The sequence below is a fragment of the Hippocampus zosterae genome, chromosome 11 (genome assembly GCF_025434085.1).
Source record: "Hippocampus zosterae strain Florida chromosome 11, ASM2543408v3, whole genome shotgun sequence".
NCBI classification, from domain to species: Eukaryota; Metazoa; Chordata; class Actinopteri; order Syngnathiformes; family Syngnathidae; genus Hippocampus; species Hippocampus zosterae.
This window is the reverse complement of record NC_067461.1, coordinates 14,454,212-14,463,819: the sequence shown is the minus strand read 5'-3', so window position 1 is coordinate 14,463,819 and position 9,608 is coordinate 14,454,212.

Here is a 9,608-nt window from a genome sequence, read left to right as displayed (position 1 = left end):
GGTAGGAGTGGAGGGCTGGTGATTTGTTGGTTCGGAGTTGTGCTAGGAGTTGTCTGGTTCTGTGTGGTAGGTCTTGCTCTGATGGGTCTATTTCTGGTGCTGGTGCATGTATTACTTTGTTGTGTTGTCTGGTGTCCAAGTGTGTTTGTACAAAGTGGGTGTGTATGTCTTTCATGTTCTGTTTTATGGTGTCGTTGTTGGTGTCCTGTGGTGCTGTGTCTTTGTTGTGTGTGTAGTTGTTGTTGTGGAAGATTGTTTGTTTCTTTTGTCTGGGTGGTGGTGGTTGTTGAGTGAGTGGGTGTAGTGGGTGGGTTGGGTGTTGGGCTTTTTGTGTGATTTGCGATGCGTGTAGTTTTAGATGGGTGTTCAGTGGGAGAGTTTTTGTTTCCTCATGCAAGTGTTGTATGTTTGTGTCTTGTGTGCATCCTGTTGCTATTCTGAGTGCTGTGTTCTGTGTGGTCTGGAGTTTTGTCTTGTTTGTGTCCGATAGTGTTGGTGACCATATAGTGTTTGCGTATTCGAGGCGTGTGAGTGTGGTTGCTTTGTATGTGGTGAGTATAGTTTCTTTGGATTTTCCCCAGTGAGTGGTTGTTAAGGCTTTAAGTATTTTGTTTGATTGCTTGGCGCGGGTTAGAGTGTGTTGTGTGTGTTTTGAGAAGGTGAGTTTGGGGTCCCATGTTAATCCCAGTATTTTGGGTTCGCGGACTGTGGGTAGGGTGGTGTTATCTATTTGTAAAGTGAGCCTGTTGCTGTATTCTGCCGGATCCGGTGTGAACAGAGTGGTGGTGGTTTTGTCTGCGTTGAGTGTGAGTTGGTTCTGTTTTGTCCAGTTGTATATGTCGTGGAGATATTTTTGTACTTGTTGTTGTGCCTGTTGTGGTTTGACATGTGTGGATAGAATGGTGATGTCGTCTGCATATGTAACTGTGTGTACATTTGGAGGTGGTTGTGGTAAGTCTGCCATGTATATGTTGAATAGTGTTGGTGAAAGTACTCCCCCCTGTGGTACCCCCGTTTTCGTGTTTCTATGTTCTGATGTTTCCCCCCGGTATTGAGTGTATTGTCTGCGTCCCCTTATGTAGTTGAAGATGTATTTGATGATGATGTTTGGGGTGTTAGTGTTGTTGAGTTTGTTTGTGAGTGTGTGTAGGTTTACCGTGTCAAAGGCTTTGGACATGTCTAGGGCTATGGCAACTGTTCGTTGTGGTGGTTTTTGTTGATTGAAACCTGTGGCTATGATGTTGTGTATGTGGTGTAGTGCTGTGGTTGTGGAGTGTTGTTTTCGGAAGCCGTGTTGGTGAGAGGGTAGTTGAGTGTTGTTGGTAATGAAGGGTAGTATTACCTTTTCCATTGTTTTGGCTATTGGGCTGAGTAGTGCTATTGGTCTGTAAGATGGGCCGAGTGCGTGGTTTTTGTTGGGTTTTGGTATTGGGATTATTTTTGCAGTCTTCCATATTGCGGGGATGGTGTTGGTGTTGAGTGATGTGTTGTAAGTGTGTGTGAGTAGTGTTATTGCTTTGGGGCCTAGGTGTTTCAGATGTCTGATGTTTATGTTGTCTGGGCCTGTGGAGTTGTTGCTTTTGGAGCGTTGTAGTGCTTGTTTGACTTGTTGTTCTGTGATGGTTATGGGCGTGGTGTTGAGTTTTCGTATTTTGCGTTGTAGTTGTCTGTATGTTCTGTTGGTTTTGTGTTGTATTATGTTGGTGAATTGTTTGTTGAATGCTCGTGCTTTCTGTTTGTTGGATATTGCCGTGTGTTGTCCGAACTGTATTGTGGTGTTTTCTGGTGCTTTTTGTTCTTTGTTTGATAGTCTTGTTACTGTGTTCCAGAGTATGTGTTGTTTGTGTCTGTGGTTCCATGCATCCGTTAAGTGTTCTTTCCATAGCTGTTGTTTGTGTTTTTGGATTTGTGTGTCTATTTCTTTGTTTAGGTCTGTGATGCGTGGGTCTTGGTGGTTTTGTTGTCTGATGTCGTTTCTTTGGCTGATGAGTGTTCTGATGTGTTGTGGTAGGAGAAGTGATTTGCTTTTTATTTTTCCGTGGGGTATGTGGTGTTTGTCTGCTGTAAGTATGAGGTTTGTGAGCATGGTGTTGGCTGTGTGGATGTTGTCAGGTATGGTTATGTTCTCCAGTGCTGATTCTATTTCAGAGGTGTATCCTTCCCAGTCTGCTTTCCTGTAATTTGTGTAAGTTTGAAGGTGTTGTTGTAGGCGGAAAGGAGCACGCGTGTTGTGTGTGATTTTGATAGGAAGGTGGTCTGAACTGAGTGCGTGTATTGTGGTCCATGTTGTTCTGTTTGTGATGCTGTTGCTGGCTGTTGTGATGTCCGGTGATGTTGGTTGTTGGTTGATGTTTGTAGGTTTTCTGGTGGGTGTGTTTGCGTTTAGAGTGATTTGTTGGGAGTTTTGTAGTATGTCTGCAATGTGGGTGCCTCTGTGGTCGTCGTAGGGAGAGTGCCATTGTGTTGAGTGAGCGTTGATGTCTGCGGTTAGAATGGTGTTGTTCAGCGAGTTTATGTATTGGAAGGTGTTGGTGATGTCTGTGTCTTCTGTGGCGTGGTCTGGTCGGGTGGTATCTCTGGGGGGTATATACATGTTGCATATGTGTAGTCTTTTGTGGTTGGTTATGTGAATCTTTACGGTTTGAATTTCTGTAGTGTTGGTGTTAATGTTGTTGGGGATGTTCATGGGAGTGAATGTGTATCTACTGTATATCTATAAAAAAAATCCTCGTCTCACCCCTCAGGTGGTGTCCATCCCTCATTCAGCTGGGGTCCTCTACCAGAGGCCAGGAAGCTTGAGGGTTCTGCGCAGTATCCTTGCCGTTCCCAGCACTGCACATTTCTGGACTGAGATGTCCGATGTTGTTCCCGGGATCTGTTGCAACCACTCATCATCTAGTTTGGGGGTCACTGCCCCGAGTGCTCCGACCACCACAGGCACGACTGTCCCCTTTACCTTCCAGGCTCTCTCCAGCTCCTCTCTGAGCCCTTGGGATTTCTCGAGTTTCTCGTGTTCCTTCTTTCTGATGTTTCCAGCACTTGGGACCGCTACATCCACTACAACGGCTTTCCTCTGCCCTTTATCTATCATCAGGATATCTGGTTGGTTCGCCATTACCATCTTGTCAGTCTGGATCTGGAAGTCCCATAGGATCTTCGCTCTGTCATTCTCCACCACCTTCGGAGGTGTTTCCCATTTTGACCTTGGGGTTTCCAGTCCGTACTCCGCACAGATGTTTCGGTAGACTATGCCAGCCACCTGGTTATGGCGTTCCATATAGGCTTTCCCTGCCAGCACCTTACACCCTGCAGTTATGTGTTAGATCGTCTCAGGTGCCTCTTTGCACAACCTACACCTTGGGTCTTGTCTGGTGTGGTATATCTGGGCCTCAATGGCTCTAGTGCTCAGGGCCTGCTCCTGAGCAGCCAGGATGAGTGCCTCTGTACTGTCCTTCAGGCCAGCCCTCTCTAGCCACTGATGGGAATTCTTGAGATCGGCCACTTCAGTTATGGTCCGGTGGTACATCCCGTGTAGGGGCTTGTCCTCCGATGATGGTCCCTCTTCCAGCGCCTCATCCTCTGTTGCCCATTGTCTGAGACATTCTCTGAGTACGTCATCCGTTGGAGCCTTCTCCTTGATGTATTCATGGAGCTTGGATGTTTCATCCTGGACAGTGGCTCTCACACTCACTAGCCCCCAGCCGCTTTCCTTGTTGCCAGTTCAAGGTTGCCATTGGCTTGTGGTACACCGAGGTACTTGTAGCTGTCCTCAATGTCTGCTATTGTTCCTTCGGGGAGTGAGACCCCTTCAGTCCGGACTACCGTTCCTCTCTTAGTCACCATCCGACTATCACATCCCGATGTCGCTGCTGTAGATCCTGGTTGTGTGGATCAGGGAGTCTATGTCCCTTTCACTCTTAGCATACAGCTTTATGTCATCCATGTAGAGGAGGTGACTGATCGTAGCTTCATTTCTGAGGCTGTATCCATAGCCTGTCTTGGTGATTACTTGGCTTAGGGAGTTCAGTCCTATGCAGAACAGCAATGGGGAGAGTGCATCACCTTGGTATATGCCACATTTGATGGACACTTGGGTAAGTGGCTTGCCATTGGCTTCAAGTGTGGTTTTCCACATCCTCATCAAGTTCGCAACGAAGGCTCTTAGGGTCCTGTTCACCTTATACACATCCAAGCATTCAGTGATCCATGTATGTGGCATCGAGTCATAGGCTTTCTTTTAATCAATCCAGGCTGTGCACAGGTTGGTACATCGGGACCTGCAGTCTTGTGCGACTGTTCTGTCAACCAGGAGCTGATGTTTGGCTCCCCTGGTATCTCTACCAATGCCCTTCCGTGCTTCGCTCATGTATTGATCCATGTGTGCACTTATCTTAGCCGCAACATGAGCTTCCAAAATTGTGGAGGGACAGGTTATTGGCCGATAGTTGGATGCGACTGCACCCTTTGAGGGATCTTTCATGATAAGGATCGTTCGCCCTTCGGTTAGCCATCCTGGGTGAGTCCCATCCCTAGGCAGCTGGTTCATTTGTGCTGCTGGGCGCTCATGGAGTGCTGTGAGTCTCTTTAGCCAGTAAGTGTGGACCATGTCCGGGCCTGGTGCTGTCCAGTTCTTCATATTTGAGACTATTTCCTTTATGTCTGCCACTGTTATGGTAATTGGGTTCTGTTCAGGGAGGTGTCTGTGCTCCTCTCTTTGGGTGACCAGCCATTGTGCACTGCTGTTATGTGCAACCTCCTTCTCCCATCTGCCTCTCCAGTACCTTTCAGTTTCCAGTCTTGGTGGATCAGCTCTGTTGTTAGGACCCTGCCACTGAGCGTACACTTTCGCAGGTTGTGTTGCAAACAGCCTGTTTATTCGTCTGGCCTCATTCTCTTTCGTGTACCGCTTTAGGCGGCTGGACAAGGCTTGGAGCCTTTGTTTCGAGTGTTTCATATATGGTCATCTGGATGTACCTCGCAGGATCGGCCTTTTCATCACACCTCTCTGGACCTCAGTCAATTGACTCACATCTTTCCGAGCCGCCTTGATCTTAGCCTCCAACCGTCTTTTCCATGGTCGGTAATGTATCTCATGGCTTCCATGGTTGCTCTTATAGCCAAGCATCTCAAGGATCACTGATGCTGAAGCGTATATCAGTTCATTTCCGTGATCGTTACGGTAAGGATCGCCCTCAGTGCTGAATTCACACTTTCCAAGAGACTTTTAGGTGGTACTTCACATAGCCGTTGTAATCGGATTCTAGGTTTCCCAGCTTTCATTCTTGCCATGATCTTAGCCTTCAGGTCAGTTGCTGCCTCGCTCAGCATTTCATTCATTGGGGCTGGCCTCCCAATCTCATCATCTGCATTCACTCTGGTATGAACTCCTCCTCTGATCTGGCAGCCTGGGGCCCCTCACCATGGAACCTGCGTTGTACCTCATCAATCTCAAGTTGTGACAGCAGTTGCCGTTTGTGGATGTTGGAACACTGAGTTACGAGTTGTTTCGTGGCCACCCGTGACTGTGGGTTTCGAAGTAACCATTTAGCCCACATTCTCTCCATGTAACCTCTCTGACTAGGCTTGCTTGAGTAGTAGCATTCCAACAGAGCCATGTTATTGCATCTTGCCCATCTCTGCTCCATTTTTCATCAAGGTGCTCTGGTTCCCCAGCACCTGACGCAGACCTTGTTTGGCCGGGCGACGTCTGAGCTGGCATGTCATTCATTTTATTGTCTCTCATCATTGTATGAGGTACGCATTAGCGTGAAGGCTCTTGCCCAAGGACCCACACTGGATGGTGTTATGTGCTCATTTTTTGCCCCAAGTGGGGAGCGGAGGGACGGGCGCTGGGGGGGGGACCATCGTGGTGGGGCGGGCCCCTACGCGGGATGTGCCACCGGACCGTGGCTGAGGTGGCTGATCTCAAGAAGTCCTATCGGTGGCTGGAGGGGACTGGCCTGGGGGACAGCGCAGGGGCGCTCATCCTGGCTGCTCAGGAGCGGGCCTTGGGCGCCGGAGCCGTCGAGGCCCGGATGTGCCGCGCCGGACAGGACCCGGGGTGTGGGTTGTGCGGGGAGGCGCCTGGGACGATCCGGCACGTGGCTGCGGGGTGTGGGATGCTGGCAGGGGGGGCCTGCGTGGAGCGCCATGGCCAGGTGGCTGGCGTGGTCTGCCGAGGCATCTGTGCGGAGTGTGGACTGGGAGCCCCGGGGTCGGAGTGGGGGGCACCTCCGAGGGTGGTGGAGGGTGGCGGAGCGGGGATCCTGTGGGACTTCCGGATCCAGACTGGTGGGATGGTGGTGGCGAGCCAGCCAGATGTCGTGGTCGTGGATGGGGGGCGGAGGAGGGCCGTTGTGGTGGATGTGGCGGTCCCAGGTGGTGGAGGCATCGGGAGGGGGGAGCATGGGGGGCTCGGGGGGTACCAGGGGCTCGGGGAGGGGCTGGGGAGGGCCTGGGGGGTGGGGGTGGCGGTCGTGCCTGTGGTGGTCGGGGCGCTCGGGGCAGTGACCCCCGGACTGGATGGGTGGTTGCGACAGATCCCGGGACCAGCGTCGGACATCTCGGTCCGGAGGTGTGCGGTGCTGGGAGCGGCGGGGGTACTGCGCGGGGCCCTCGGGCTTCCTGGCCTCTGGTGGAGGACCCGAGCTGAATGAGGGACGGACACCACCCGAGGACACCTCCTATTGGCTCCATGATAAGAGCTCCACCCAGCAAAGAATTAACCCTTTAAAACCTGATTCTGAGCTTTCACAATTATTTACCGCCATTTGCGTAATATCTACAGTATACAGAAGGAATCAAGCAATTTTTACCAATGTATCTGTAGGTGATGTTTATTTATTATGTACACAGAGATAAAGAGTAATGGCACAGCTCTGCAGTATCTTTCCACTTTTATATATGTATGCTATACTAAATAAAATGAATAGGGCACCATATAATGCAACAGTTATGCAACTCCCTAAATAATGATGTGAATTTTCAGTTGTTGCTAAATCAGTTAGGATGTTATAATTTGTGGTGTAGATGCGAATTTAGGAGAGCAGGACAATATATCGCATTGCAATTGGAGCAGCAGCTTGGTTGATGATGTCCCCAAACCGGCTCATCTATTATATTTGTCGTGCAATACAATGAAAATGAGCACAATTGCAAAACATAGGCTTCTTATATTTTAAAATAAAATAATCACATGTTTACCGTTCTGGGGTTTCTACAATCATGAATGGAGGCATTATTTACAGCAGGTTGATGTTGTTGTTGTTGTTGTTGTCGACCCCACCCGTGCCCCGACATTGGGGGACCGGGCCCTCACTCCGTCTCCCGGATCCCCAGACCCCCCTCCGCCGCCCAGCGGGCGAGCAGGGCCGCCACTCCGCTTGGGTTTCGCCAGAGGTCCTCCGGAGTCAGTGTGGTGGGTATGTTTGTGCAGGTGAACAGGTGTTGTGTGTCGTGCACTTGCGTGCCGCATAGCACACAGAGTGGTGTTGGGTGTGTGTCCGGTGTAATGTTGTGTAGGTAGGAGTGGAGGGCTGGTGATTTGTTGGTTCGGAGTTGTGCTAGGAGTTGTCTGGTTCTGTGTGGTAGGTCTTGCTCTGATGGGTCTATTTCTGGTGCTGGTGCATGTATTACTTTGTTGTGTTGTCTGGTGTCCAAGTGTGTTTGTACAAAGTGGGTGTGTATGTCTTTCATGTTCTGTTTTATGGTGTCGTTGTTGGTGTCCTGTGGTGCTGTGTCTTTGTTGTGTGTGTAGTTGTTGTTGTGGAAGATTGTTTGTTTCTTTTGTCTGGGTGGTGGTGGTTGTTGAGTGAGTGGGTGTAGTGGGTGGGTTGGGTGTTGGGCTTTTTGTCTGATTTGCGATGCGTGTAGTTTTAGATGGGTGTTCAGTGGGAGAGTTTTTGTTTCCTCATGCAAGTGTTGTATGTTTGTGTCTTGTGTGCATCCTGTTGCTATTCTGAGTGCGGTGTTCTGTGTGGTCTGGAGTTTTGTCTTGTTTGTGTCCGATAGTGTTGGTGACCATATAGTGTTTGCGTATTCGAGGCGTGTGAGTGTGGTTGCTTTGTATGTGGTGAGTATAGTTTCTTTGGATTTTCCCCAGTGAGTGGTTGTTAAGGCTTTAAGTATTTTGTTTGATTGCTTGGCGCGGGTTAGAGTGTGTTGTGTGTGTTTTGAGAAGGTGAGTTTGGGGTCCCATGTTAATCCCAGTAGTTTGGGTTCGCGGACTGTGGGTAGGGTGGTGTTATCTATTTGTAAAGTGAGTCTGTTGCTGTATTCTGCCGGATCCGGTGTGAACAGAGTGGTGGTGGTTTTGTCTGCGTTGAGTGTGAGTTGGTTCTGTTTTGTCCAGTTGTATATGTCGTGGAGATATTTTTGTACTTGTTGTTGTGCCTGTTGTGGTTTGACATGTGTGGATAGAATGGTGATGTCGTCTGCATATGTAACTGTGTGTACATTTGGAGGTGGTTGTGGTAAGTCTGCCATGTATATGTTGAATAGTGTTGGTGAAAGTACTCCCCCCTGTGGTACCCCCGTTTTCGTGTTTCTGTGTTCTGATGTTTCCCCCCGGTATTGAGTGTATTGTCTGCGTCCCCTTATGTAGTTGAAGATGTATTTGATGATGATGTTTGGGGTGTTAGTGTTGTTGAGTTTGTTTGTGAGTGTGTGTAGGTTTACCGTGTCAAAGGCTTTGGACATGTCTAGGGCTATGGCAACTGTTCGTTGTGGTGGTTTTTGTTGATTGAAACCTGTGGCTATGATGTTGTGTATGTGGTGTAGTGCTGTGGTTGTGGAGTGTTGTTTTCGGAAGCCGTGTTGGTGAGAGGGTAGTTGAGTGTTGTTGGTAATGAAGGGTAGTATTACCTTTTCCATTGTTTTGGCTATTGGGCTGAGTAGTGCTATTGGTCTGTAGGATGGGCCGAGTGCGTGGTTTTTGTTGGGTTTTGGTATTGGGATTATTTTTGCAGTCTTCCATATTGCGGGGATGGTGTTGGTGTTGAGTGATGTGTTGTAAGTGTGTGTGAGTAGTGTTATTGCTTTGGGGCCTAGGTGTTTCAGATGTCTGATGTTTATGTTGTCTGGGCCTGTGGAGTTGTTGCTTTTGGAGCGTTGTAGTGCTTGTTTGACTTGTTGTTCTGTGATGGTTATGGGCGTGGTGTTGAGTTTTCGTATTTTGCGTTGTAGTTGTCTGTATGTTCTGTTGGTTTTGTGTTGTATTATGTTGGTGAATTGTTTGTTGAATGCTCGTGCTTTCTGTTTGTTGGATATTGCCGTGTGTTGTCCGAACTGTATTGTGGTGTTTTCTGGTGCTTTTTGTTCTTTGTTAGATAGTCTTGTTACTGTGTTCCAGAGTATGTATTGTTTGTGTCTGTGGTTCCATGCATCCGTTAAGTGTTCTTTCCATAGCTCTTGTTTGTGTTTTTGGATTTGTTTGTCTATTTCTTTGTTTAGGTCTGTGATGCGTGGGTCTTGGTGGTTTTGTTGTCTGATGTCGTTTCCTTGGCTGATGAGTGTTCTGATGTGTTGTGGTAGGAGAAGTGATTTGCTTTTTATTTTTCCGTGGGGTATGTGGTGTTTGTCTGCTGTAAGTATGAGGTTTGTGAGCATGG